Source organism: Lactuca virosa, chromosome 3 (genome assembly GCF_052849685.1).
Source record: "Lactuca virosa cultivar CGN04683 chromosome 3, Lactuca_virosa_CGN04683_v6, whole genome shotgun sequence".
Lineage (NCBI taxonomy): Eukaryota > Viridiplantae > Streptophyta > Magnoliopsida > Asterales > Asteraceae > Lactuca > Lactuca virosa.
In genome coordinates, this window is record NC_136428.1 from 129,794,387 (window position 1) to 129,808,942 (window position 14,556).

Genomic DNA, 14,556 nt, shown 5'->3' on the forward strand with positions numbered 1-14,556 from the left:
TTATTTGATGTTAAATTCGACAATACAAATACAAACTCAAATTCAAGCCCTCACTCTCTTACATCTCTTTCTCTCTCCTCTCTCCTCTCTCTTCTCTCTCCAGAAGGCAAAACCCTAAAAGACCTGTTTGCCCACACACAAGTAAGTTCTCTCTCTCTCTCTCTCTCTCTCTCTCTCTTACACAAACTGTTACATTTCTCTCTCCCTATATTGTCAAAAGAATGTTTGCCCTTTGTTATATATGTGTGTATATTGTACTTTATGGAAGCCACCGACAAACCGATTCTTGTTTATACAACCAATACCAAAATTTCATCGCAAGATCTGTTCTTTTTCCTATTTTTAATCTCCGATCCGTTGCCTTTTCTATATGTTTGAATGTATTTGGCTCTGGATGCGTTACTTTTTGCATTTTTATCAAACATCTTTTGTGGATCTCAAATTTTATACAGGATCTGTTTGTTTCATCACCGTTTATGTTAGATCTAGTTACGAGAAGCTTAAATCGGGGCTTTTGTTGTCGAATCCGGGTTTAATTCGATAATTTGACTCATTCCGATGTGAATCTGATTTTTATAAATCTCTTTGCTGTTTTCATCTTCCTATGGTGCGATTTGATTACTGAACTGTTCTTCGTTGATGCAATTAGGTTTTGTATCGATTGAATCGCCATGTTCACACTGAATCTGAACGAAAATTACTTTTCTTTTAATAATCGGAACACCACGCCGCCTCATTTTGTCTCTGATTTGCCTATTCCTTTTAATATTTGTGTATCTACGGCATTATGATCTTATCTTGAATAACACAAAACATATGATTTGTATGGTGTTTTTTGTAGTTCACATGGATGATGATGGATTAAACATGCGGAATTGGGGATATTACGAACCTTCATTCAAAGAACACCTCGGTTTACAACTAATGTCTCCAATAGTCGACCATAGAGACACAAAACCCTTCCTCTCTTCACGTGAAAACCCAATCATAATGAACCCAAACATGACACCATATCATCGCTCTTCAATCCCATCTGAGCCACCAATCCCACTTCACTACATGAGAGATGGTTGGATCCAAAGAGAAAGACTCCTCCATATGCTTCCAGGAAACCCTAGTTTCTCAATCATCCCCGATACTTCAACCTCCCAATCAATGCACATGATGCCGCCTATTCCACCACCCGATTCCACAAAAGAACTCGGAATGAATCTTGAAGACCTCCAAGCACCACCTGGCGGCAGTGACACTGGTGGTGGTGGTGGCGGAAGTTCTGTAAAGAAAAGAGGAGCGGGAGCCACAGTGAGTGCTACTCCAAAACAACCAAGAGCTAAGAAACCAAAGAAAGCAGCTTCTATACCAAAAGAAACAGGGAATCAAAGGTCAAAATCAATCAAGAGGAATATGGATGTGGTGATAAATGGAATAGACATGGATATATCTGGGATTCCTATACCTGTTTGTTCGTGTACAGGGGTCCCACAACAGTGTTACAGATGGGGTGCAGGTGGGTGGCAATCAGCTTGTTGCACCACCACCATATCCATGTATCCACTACCAATGAGCACAAAACGCAGGGGAGCTAGAATTGCAGGGAGGAAGATGAGTCAAGGGGCATTCAAGAAAGTGTTGGAGAAACTTGGATCTGAAAGCTATAACTTTGCTAATGCAATTGACCTAAGGGCACATTGGGCAAAACATGGCACAAACAAGTTTGTCACTATCAGGTAAACTGAAAACTGAAAGACTTGTCTGGTTTTTTTTAACTTGTATATATATGTCTGTGGCCCTTTGCAGAGGTTAAAATGGTAATTTGTACCTCTGTTAATCCATGAATTTTCGGGTCATGAATCATGATACCCAGTTTTTCGGAGCATTTAGATGTTTGAGGTTACTATAACATTGTTTCAAATTATGCTAAAAAAATGCCGGTTTCTTGGCTCTTATTAATGGTAGAATTATGGTTCTTTTTATGCTCTCACTTGTTATTGCAGTTTTTGGTTACTTATCTTCATTACTGTTTGGTTGACATGATTTATTTTTTATTGATGTTGTGGTAATTTTGTAAATGTCATGTTAATTTAGGGGCTTTCTACTTTAGAGTATAATGTGTTAAATAGGGGAAAAAAATTGTTCCAAGTACAATGCTAATATCTAATAGCTTTTTCAAAGTATAATGATTTAATAAGAAAAAAAATTGGAGATGTAATGTTGTAATAGAAATGACTGAAAAGAAAATTTTTGTATTACATAAATAAATAATTATAAACATATTGTGATGGGTATTGTTTTGCCAAGTTTGTGTTTGTGAGATAGAAACCAAGAAGAAAATGCTTCAAGAAAGTATGTATCTTTATTCCAACGTGATGTAAACGCTAATATATAGCGACATGATACGTACATCCATTTATTGCGTAAAGGGAGACATTTTTTTTAACATTTGAAAACTCAAAATTACCCCTATTTCACTCAACCTTTTATTTGACTAATTGGTAATTCAAATCTCCACCTTGACTTACAATTAAGTCAACCCACACATCCAATTATTGAACAATTCGCTCTTTTCGAGAGCTGATTCGTACATAACAATTTTTTTTCATACACAACAATTTGGACATTTAAGCATTGTATTGTATAAATCTATAAAACATAAATTGTATTGTTATGTATGGAAAAAAAATTATTGTGTACGAATTACTTTTCATCTTAATTACCATTCACCATCACAACCTCCGCCTCTTTGGAGACACCCTCCATCTTCTCCAACCTACCTAGAGAAGCCTCTCAGTGACTTTGTCAATCGAGCCCTATACAAACTAATATTTTGGACCCTGAAACTGCAACCAAGTCCAATGTGATTTACATGTAAACGGAAGATTCTACTGACCTTCCTTTCATTACAATAAGGTGTCTTTACAAACCCTAAGCACGCCTCTAGAACCCAAGTGCTCAAACCTTTTTGAGTTCAAAACAACCAACAATATCAAGTTCCTTTTAGCCTACCAACGTGTTGAACGCCTATACGAATCCTCAATGCTCCATCACTCATTTGAATATGAATATACAATGCCGACCACTTTGTAATGCGCATAGTCCTCCATCAACACACTTTCGGTACCCAACTTTTGATACATGTCAAGCCACATTTTGTTTCGGAACACATGGAATGAACCACTTGAATCTAAGATCCAACCAACACCAAATATTTATTAGGAACATATAGAATGAACAACCTGAATCTAAGACCCAACCATCGATCCTTTAAAGCCACAATCGGTTACGGTTAGTACCAACTCCTCCAAATTTGAACCCTCATTCGTAACATTGGCGCTTGACATCTTTTATTTGTTCTTTGGACACTTGTTCTACTTACTAATGAGCAATTTCATAATATTTGGACTTTTAGCTAAGACCTTGAACTTCATTCCCCCTTTTAGACCAAGTAATAGGGGTAAATGTGATAGGGTTTAATGTGGTTTTAACAAAAACCACATGAATCGATTTTAGCTTGATAAAATTGCATGATGCAGTTTTTGTGTTTGGTTTGGTTTGTGGTTTAAGCAGTGGGTTGGTTTCTTCATGGTTTGGTTCAGTTTATAAACCACAATATTTGTGCATTTTTACATTAGGGTGGTTTTAAAATTGCAAATCGGTGGACTAGTCATATATCTTTTGGCTTATAATAAGTCGAACAAAGTAAAGCGGCTTAGTAGCGAGTTAGTGGCTAAACAATTAGAAAATGTGAAAATATGACCAAAACATATTTGAGACAATTTAAAATAATATTTTGGTGGCCAAACATACATTTTGTAAGTTTTGATATTAAATTTCGGTAGGGACTTGGAGTTGAAAATTAAATCCCGTTTATTGGCTTCTTTTTAGTCAAATGTAATTGAAAGAAAACATAAAAGAGTAATATATTTTATAAATATTAAATATGTAATATGAAATGTTTAAACATTTAAAAGATCATACGGAACGGGTTTTGATATGCAATGCAATATATAATGCAAACCGAGCCACATTGTAAACTCGATTTTTACAAAATAAAAAACCACATGATCGGTTTGTACTTTGCTTTTTGCTCACCCTTAAACTAAAATGATTTTTCTAAAACTTCTCAAGTACCTCGTGGGGAGCAATTTCTATGCAAGAAAATCAATTAAGATTGACACTAATTTTCACCAAACAACTTCCTTACGCACCCACTTCGAAAACACATCAACACCTCTGTTCTTGAACCTCAAGAACAATGTACGAGAAATTTTATCGAATTTATTGTGTGCATTCTTTAAAACTCCACCTCAATTCAAACTTTCTTTGTAGAATGATCCTTTTTTTTCGATTCACAAACCTAAACTCAAAGAAAATTTCAAATAAACAAATGAAATGAAAATGACATTTGTTACCTGTTTTTGAATACGAAAATACCCAAAAAACACACCAAAATTTTGTGTTTCCAACCTTTTGTGCCTTTATATTTATCAAAATTTCCTTGTGAAAACGCAATTGGGTCGTCATGCAATGTACACCTTCATCTCTTGTTCAATTCTAAGAAGAAATGTAGCCAAGATTCCTTCAAAACAATCATGGTTCGATTGAAACCATCTTCTTCAGACTCTGATACCAATTTGTTGTGCCAATGTGTGTGTATGTATGAAAATATATACCAACAAGAAAAAAATGCTTCAAGAAAGTATGCCACTAAAACTTGGCTCTATATTCCAACATGATATAAATGTATAAAGAGCAAGAAGAAGAAGATACAAGAAATGTGTAAAGTTAAAATAAGCCCGTATCCTCAAAGACATTTTTATTTAACAAGTAAAAAGTAAAAAATACATCTATTTCACTCAAGCCTTTATTTGACTGATTGGTTGGTCAAACAGAAAAAAACCACATGTATAATTTTAAAGCATATTATCCATATAAGTAAAAAAAAAAAGACAAAGTATATTGCTATTTCTTATAATCTCCCTTTCATTTAATGCAAATTGTGGAGAATTGAAACATATTAGATGTTTATTATAAACATATGCAAAATGTTCTACGTTCCTCCATAATAATATCATCATACTTAACGACTTTACAAATAATAATAATATGCAAGTTAAAAATTGTAATATATACCCACAATAGAAATATACTTCCATATATTTACTTATAATAACAACATAATTATATTTTTATCCATAAAATTACATACTTCATATTTCTATAGAAATAAGATTTTATCCGCCGTGCATTGTGACGACAATAATTGATTTAAAAAGAAAAACTCTTTCAATAACAATAGAACATAAGTCACGGACTGAAGTTATGCTAAACAAAATGCTTAAAAAAAGTACGATTCCATAAAAAAATTACATCGAAACGTAGACAAATCAAAATTTATACCGAAACGTATATAAAAAATAAGTTTTTTTTTTAAATTACGAACGAAAGCTCTAAATTTACGTCGAAATGTTGATCACCTTGAATTTATACCGATACATACATAAAAATAAACACATAATAAATTAGTTTTTTAAAAAAAAACTTAAAGAAGCTGATTGAGTCAAAGTGACATTTTATAAAGTGGAGGGATGGTAACTGTAGAAGAATCAAATTATGTATACTACGATGGGTAAATACAAAAGTTTAGAAAATAGAGACGGTGAATGTGACATTTTACAAAGTTTAATGTTTGAAAGGGTAAAATCGACATTTTAAAAAGTAAAATGTGGAAAATGGAGAAGATAAAAAAGACATTTTATAAAGTTCAATATTGAGGAGGTAAAATGACATTTTTATAAAATATAGGGGTGAAAAGTATCATTTTACAAAAGTAAATGGAAAATGAAATAGATACAAAGTAGAAACGTCTCCACCCACTTTGATTTTAGAATAGATATAATGTTGCAAAATGTGTTACAAATTTCATATTAGGGATAATGACTTAAAAGGGTAACATATTATTCGATTTGTACACATTTGGTCACTGAGTTTTTTTTTTCGTCCACATTTATCCCTTAAACTTGTTAAACTGCACACATTCAGGCCTTATGACCTGTTACTCCAGGTTAGCCGGGAAAAATGACTTGACAGGGTAATATATTTTTCATTTTGTACACATTTAGTCCCTAATATTTTTGTACATATTTAGTCCTTAACATTTTTTTGTTTCAAAATAAGTCATTTTTTTGTACTCATTCAGTACTTATGAATGATTTCTTTAGGTTTTTTTCACGACATCTTACGTGAAACAATCATTGATGATGTGCTTGGGGTTGTTGATGCTTATGTCCAATGCGATCTCGACTGTTTGGTTGCGTAAGTCTTGTGGTTTGGCTTAGGTCTTGTATTTTGAACTTCGTAACTTCTTCATACGATATTAGATTTTAAGGATCTTTATCCACGTGTTCATTTTTTGAGTCTACTACAACTTTCATTAAGATTACTCTCGTTAAAATGTAATATATTTTTACTAACGATTTTATAAAAAAAACATACATACATGCATTCATAAAAAATGTATGGACAGGGGAAGACGCGGTAATACATAGTAGGTGTTGCCGAGATGAAATAGGTGTTGCCGATACATGGAAAATAGGTATAAACGTAAAAAATAAAGCGAAAAGTTTTCCACTGCGAACAGAAAAAACAGGTGTTGTCGGTGCAACACCGGGACCATACTAAATCCGCCACCGCGTATGGATATAAAAATCGTAAGTAAAAATATATTATTTTTTAATGGGAGTAATCTAAATGAAAGTTGTAGTAGACTAAAATACGAACGCATGGATATAAAGATAGTTAAAATCCGAGATCATATGAAGAAGTTATGACGTTCAGAACACATGACCTAAGCAACCAAATAGTCGAGATCGCGATGGATATAAGCATCAAAAGCCCATACACCTCATTAATGAATGTCCCACGTAAGATTTCGTGAGAAAAAACTAAAAAATCTTTCATAAGTACCGAATGAGTACAAAAAAATGACTTATTTTGCAAAAAAAAAAGGACTAAATGTGTACAAAAATATTAAGGACTAAATGTGTACAAAGTGAGAAATATATTACCCTATTAAGTCATTTTTACCGGGTAACCTGGAGTAGCCGGTCATAAGGACTGAATGTATACAGTTTAACACGTTGAAGGGTAAATGTGGACGAAAAAAAACTCAGTGACCAAATGTGTACAAATCAAAAAATATATTACCCTTTTAAGTCATTATCCCTTCATATTATTATCCAAAAAAAAAAATGTTATTTTAAAGAAAAAATATATGTTGATATTATGAATATCATTTAAATTTTAACTTGCAATAATTTGTTTCTAACTATTCAGTAATTATGGTGCATGAGTTCAATTTTGTAATTTCAACGCATATATCTAGTTTTTTCATATTAATTTATTTAATGTTTTTACCCCTTTACCAATCTAATTGCATTATTATAGTTTAGAACTCTAGAAATTTAATTTCAAATTTAAAATATATAAATTTCTAATGTATAAGAGATCTGTGTCTAGTACATGTAAATATTCTATGATGTAAATAACTATGAATCCATAAATAATTAAATATAAATAAATAATAACATAATTAATCAAAATTGAAAAATGAAAGTATCCTCATATGCAATAATGCAACATGCGTCGACAAAATAACATCAAGGAATAATTCTATTCTATATATGCATTTAATTTAATTAATGCATATGCCATATGTTTACCATTGTCACTGTCATATCCCTTCTCTTGCATAACTAATCGACAATGATTGTTTCTTTTATTTATACTATTATTATTACTATTATATTATATTATATTTTTTAATTTTATTTTTGTAAAACCCCACAAATATGGGTAAAACTAGGGATGAGCAAAAGGACCGAACCGGCCGACACCGGCCCGAACCGGACCCGACTCGGGAACCGGCTTCGGCCAAAATCAAGAACCGAACCGGCCCGACGGTTCTACCGGTTCCCGGTTCCTACCGGTTCTTGTCGTGTCTTCAAATGTTGGAACCGGTCCTCGAAAAATAACATCATATGGTTCCGGTTTTTGCCGGTTATATCGGTTCCGGTTCCTACCGGTTCCAAAAATCCACAAAAATAACGTCCCGGTCCCGGCCCGACCGGTTCCATCGGGTTCCGGTTCCGGTGCCGAATCCGGTTCCGGTACCGGTTCCGGCCGGTTCCCCGGTCCATATGCTCATCCCTAGGTAAAACTAGCTAATATACCGCGTAGTCGGGTTCGGGGGATAAAAAAAGGCCCATAGGGACTGTTCTTTTTTTTTTTTCATATTAAATTTTGAATGCATAAGGTAAGCAAATAAATAATGATTCTTGGTCGGATATAGTTACATGTTATTTATTTTTTGAATTAAAATATTATTTAAATATAAATAAGTAACTGTTCTACCACTCAATTGACATTTTACATTTCTACATTTCTTCGTTTGTAAGTCTAATATATTTTTATAGCCACGATAGACGAGTCGATTTCATATATCCTTTATGTTGCATATTTACGAATTCCTTTTTTCATATATCCTTTATGTTGCCAGTTGCATATTTACGAATCCACCAAGAACTTCTTAAGCTATGTTTGGCGTACTAGCTGAAAAGTTAGTTGTTAAAAATGACGTTTGGTAAAAAGCTAGCTGATAAAAAATGACGTTTGATAAAACTAGCTGAAAAACATAAAATGACATTTAAAAGAATGTGTTTTTATAATTAATTAATGGGTATATTTGTAAAATAAAAAAAAACTCATAAAAAGCTAGTCTAAGTAGTTTTTTAAAAACCTAACTTATATAAGCTACTTTTTGGCTTGCCAAACATAACAACTTAAAAAAATTCGAAAAATAAGCTAGTTGTGGCGCGTCCAACACAACCTTAGTACAAGGACTAATCGACTTTTGAAGTTCCACTACAGCTAGAAACAAAGTTTCCAAGTATTTATCTTTCAAATGAACACCATCAATTACAATAAAAGGATACGATCAATTTTGAAACACTTGAATCTACAAAATTTTAGATAAGTAATCGGATCACAGAAGGTTGACAACAACCACACATAATGTTTTCAAAATAATCTTATCGCGTAACTAATAGCAACGGAGAAGTATTTGGATAGATGGTTGCCATGTATCTTAATATGGGTAACCATCCCTTGATTCTTTGATTCTAAAATGTAATAATATATAGGGAGTATTTGAAAACTATCTTCAATAGACCTAGGCCAGATACTTACATTTTGGAGTCATTGTGCGAAAATCAAAGTGATGCCTCATAAAAAAAATTATTGTAAATATTATTAAGTAAATTTACTACCGCTAAATTCAAGACTTGAAGTTGCTTAGAAACATCTCGTGAATTCACATACACATCATATATTCTCTCATTAGTAATAAATTGAAACTGTTACAAACAACTTTTCAAACAAAAAAAGATAAAAAGTCTGTGTATTATTATTTTCTAAACATTGATCATTCAAAGTTCATTTTGTAACGACCCAAAAATCAAGGGTAAAAGTTTCATTTTTAATATAACTAAAGCATTGATACCATTTATTTCAAACATCTCAAATCATCATTAAGTAAAACATTTATCAAAGTTTATCCCAAAATCATTCATTGCGGAAATCATAGGTGTGTGCAATGCGATCAATCCGAGCCCTTCTTTTCCAAATCGATGATACCTGAAACCAAAACTGTAAACCGTAAGCACAAAGCTTAGTGAGTCCCCCAGAGCATACCCTACACACAATCCACATAACACATATCATATTAGCTATAAAAGTTATCTCTACCACATATCATATAAGCTATACAAGCTATCTCTACCACATAAGCCATGCATACCAACATATAAGGATGTCGTGGGCTCCCCCCAGGGTCTTATACCTTCATGTCATGGGCTCCCCCCATGGTATTTACCTAGGAATTCCATGGTTTTATATCTGACTGCCACGGGCTCCCCCGGGGTCTTCCATGCAATAACATACATAATCAACTACCATATCATATATCACAGAAGTATCTATCATACTACATAACACATACATAAACATATAAGGATGTCGTGGGCTCCCCCAGGGTCTTATAACATCATGCCATGGGCTCCCCCACATGGTCTTTACCTAGGAATGTCATGGGCTCCCCCACATGGTCTTATATCATAAAGATAACTATCATTCCACATATCTCTACTATAGCTAGTGTACCACATCACATAAAATGGGCCAGCCTTGGTGCCTTAGACCCATTAGTATGGTGAGAAGACTCACCTCGCACTGCAGAAGCTTCCCGCATGAATTCCTTAGCTGCTGCCCCGCCAGCTTCCCGAGCTGTCACTACCAATTAATATACCCAATTAGCAATTGGGTCCCATACCATAATCCTTAATCCATGTATGGGGTAAAATGACCATTCTACCCCTGGCCCAGTATGATCCAAAACGAAGGCCCAATCCCAAAATAAAAGCCTAACATTATAATGTCCATAAGTCCTTTAGTGGTCCAATTTCCAAATTGGGCCCAAACCCAATAGTCCACAAGGCCCAATTACCAAAAATTCCCTAAGACCCAATAAATGACCCAATTTTCCAATTTGGGCTCAATACCATAATGGGCCTCCACAAGTAAATATCAACCCCAAAACCTGATGGCCCAACAGGGCCCAAAACACATAGTCCAATACCATAAAATCCATAAAGACCCATGTATGGCCCAATTTGCTAAATTGGGCCCAATCCCTCTAATGGGCCTTACCCTAAGCCCAAACATATTCTTGGCCCAAAATCTAACTTCTGATGGCCCACCAAGGCCTAAAGGCCCAAAGTCCATTGCTTGGCCCAACCCGAGGCCCAAAACACACCAAGCCCATAACTTATGAGTACGCGGGGCGTACTCCTCTGTACGCTAAGCGTACTGGCTGAATGGAGTGTACGCTGCGCGTACCTATTGGATTAGTGTCTAAGTCCATAACTATTTTGGTATGTACTTGACCCGATTATGAGCATGGTCCTTTTGGGTTGCCTTCACCATAGCAATATGTAGGATGAATTAAGGAGAGAAAGGTTTAATTATGATTTATTAATATATTATAAGAATAATATATTAAAGGAGAAATCATATTGTTTAATTAATAGTAGTCAATAATTAATTCTGTGGCTAAAATAGATTAATTAAACTTAGGGGACTGGAATTGTAATTATAGGATATTTGCAATTGGGCTATGGATCACCTTGGAATAATAGGTTGGACGAATTCTATGGGGAAGCCCATTAGAAATCGTCCAAGGCATGTTCCAGAAGGGGCCCATGGGCTGCTTAGGGCTTAAGCAGTCAAATTAGGGTTTCCTTGTTGGATAACCCTAATAGCCTAAGTATATAAGGAACCCTTGGGCACCAAAAACGTGGCTAACACTGGGATTAGGGTTTCCAGTCGTTTTTGGTGCCTCCCCTTTCTTCTCTCCTTCATCTAATTGCTTAGTGGTGTTTGTGACTCCATTAGAGGTGCAACACTTGAGGCACTAAGCTTTCTGAAGCCAATCAAAGCAAGGAATTGATTGTTATTACTATATAACAATCAAAGGTAATTACTAAACCCTTATTTCAGTTCTTATATGATAGATCTAGGGTTTATAGCTTTGGATGTTCAATTGCATGTTCATTAGACAAACTAGATCCAAAAGCTATTAGGGTTTGCATGTACACCATAGGAATGATGTATTGCTCGAAACCCATCAGTGGTATCAGAGCCTAGGGCTGTTTGTTAGTGAATTTGATGCTTGATTGATCGATTTTTGCATGAAAAACGAAGTTTTTTGCACTCTGCCTTACTGACTCGGCGAGTCAGTGGAGGAACTCGGCGAGTCAGGCCGACTCGGCGAGTCCAGTCCCTGACTCGGCGAGTCCATGGATCTGGCAGCCTGTTTTGCGATTTTCTTGCCTGTTTTGACTGTGGATAATTACCTAAAACGTTTTTTATTAATAAAATCCGATTTTTATCAATATTTGGAGATTATCCTTGCCAAAATAGAAGATAATTGTCAAAATTTAGATAATCTTTTGTTTTATTAGATAAAGATTGATTATTTGTAATTTAGATTTGAGTTATCTTGTGAAAAAGTTTCAATTTTCCCCTTTAGGTTTTATAGTTTAAATTTGAACTTAAAAGTTTTGTTTTTGAAATTTGAATAGTTGAACCCTAATGTTTTGAAAGGTTTCAAAACTTGTCCTCAAGTTTTGGAATTTAAATTTTTGATTAAAAGTTAATTTTTGAAATATTTAAATTCTAAACCCTAATGTTTTGAAAAGTTCAAAACTTGCCCTCAAGTTTTGGAATTTAAAAGTTGATTAAAAGATTAATTTTGAAATGTTAAATTCTAAAACACTCGTATTTTGAAAAAGTTCAAATTACACCCTTATGGTTTTATTTATTAATTAAGGTGTATAATTAAAGGAGATTTTATAAACCCATAAAGTTTTGGTTTACATTTAATTAAATTAAAAGTATAATTTATTAAATTAGACAACCTAGTTTAAAAAGTGTAAAATACACCCTATACTATATATAACATTAAAAGTCTAATATTATATATATGTATGAGTAAACAGTCAGTCTTACCATTAGTAGGCCTCATTCACGAAGCTGGTCTATAAGGGGTGTTCAAGGAAATTGCCTATAAAATGGCGATTGAATGGGTATCCACTCTTACCCACCGCACTCTTGACTGGTGGAGGGTCGTTAGCCGAACGGGTAGGATAGGACGAAACCTTCCATTATAAGTATAATGAAGTACAAAGTAACTAAATGCTTTCACAAATTCCCAAATCATAGTTACTTTAGGCAAAATGTGAAATTGTATGCTAATCCATGGAATTACACTTCACACCCTTGCCAAACGTTAGTGGAGCGTGCGTGGTTAACCGGCACACTAATTTGGGGTTGACATTGGTAGTGAAGGGTGGCTCGATGTTTATCATAGATCAATGGAGCGTGTGTGGTTAACCGGCACATTGATTAGGTGATAGTATCATTGAGTGCATCACGTAGATTCGTATGGTTATTCACACCTTGTTTGTGATCCTCGGCATCCCAGTCGCAAATTTAAAGGGCATAATCGAGATTAAACATGCCATTGAAAAGTTCAATGAATCTCAAAAGATTTAGGAGTTTCAATTCATTTAAAACTTAAACTTCATTTTGTTTTTCATGGTGGAAATTGGTAAATCGTCATTTACCTACCTTCAAATATTCTGCAACTAGATAACGGCATCCCTCTTCTAGGTTGTAGAGTATTGTGTTGGATCCTAGCCTTGATGTTTCATTTGGGTGTTACATCAAGGATTCTTATCAACTAACTTGAATTTTCTCCCATTTTGTAGATGTCTAAATCTTACAATGGTCTTCCCAAGTCCCTTGGAACAAGCTTTCCAAATAAAGATGACGTTCCACGATACGATCAAGGAAATGAGAGTCATGCTTCACTTCCTCCACCTCCTCCAATTATTCTCCCTAACCCACAAGTTCAAAGGCTTGAAAAGTTCAAGCTCACTCAAGCCCTATTGACAAGTAAACACGAAGATGGGAAACCTTGTGTGCACACGTCTTGGAGATAAAGTCACACATTGACAGGTTAAAGATGTTGGGTGTCGAGATTTTAGGTGAGTTGGCTGTTGACTGGGTTCTTCAGTCGCTTCCTGAATCATATAGTGAGTTCGTTAGAGAGTACTATATGATGAACCATGACGTGACCCTCATTGATTTGACCTATTTGCTTATAGCTGCTGAATCAGCAATGATTTGGCGTGATGATCAAGCAAATTTGTCTGGTGAATCAAACTCCCAAACTTCAATGGACATTGAAAATGGTGACATTGGAAATCCAGAAAAGGTAAATTCTGAGATAGTTCCTTGTGTCATTCCAAAAGAGTCCATTTGCTTCTATTGCCAAGAGAGGGGGCATTGGAGACGAAGCTGCCCAAACTACCTGAGAGATCTAAGAGATGGGAGAGTCAAGGAATATGGCTCTACTTCAGGTAAAATCCATTATCTAACTCTGTAAGTTCCTATTTTTTGATTCTTAATACATGATGTGATAAGATTACATTTTGATGTTTTGCAGGATCGAAGAAAAGAGAGGAAGCTTAAGGAAGAAGCGTGCTGAATCTGATCATGAATAAATGGATTTCAATCGCATGGATTCGAAGATCAGATTTTGAGCTGCTACTCTAGAGTTAGGATAGATTGATAAGAAATATGTAATAGCATAGTTTTTCAGTTGAATTGCATTGTAAGGACAAATTTTTTCCGCAATAATATAAGTTTTGATTTTGTCTTATTTATTAATCCTTGCAGTGGCATGTATGAAAAAATTGATGTTTGAATGTTTCTACTATTAGCAATAATGGATTTGATTCTTAATTATGTTATTTGTGGAAATGTTGAGAATTTGCCAAATAAAGGAAGATTCTCATCGCCCAAGTTTCAATTGGACAGAAACTTGGAATCATACAACTTGGTTGTGTGATGAATGAGAAACTTCATATTTGGAAATTA

The 14,556-nt window shown here is 34.5% G+C and overlaps 1 pseudogene across 1 annotated transcript; it reads left to right on the forward strand.

The window, feature by feature from the left end:
- On the forward strand, window positions 1–1,973 carry LOC145166551 (protein BASIC PENTACYSTEINE2 pseudogene; annotated as a pseudogene). Its single transcript, XR_013740596.1, has 2 exons — window positions 1–141; window positions 842–1,973. The product of XR_013740596.1 is annotated as a protein BASIC PENTACYSTEINE2 pseudogene (transcript).
- The last annotated feature ends 12,583 nt before the right edge of the window (window positions 1,974–14,556 follow it).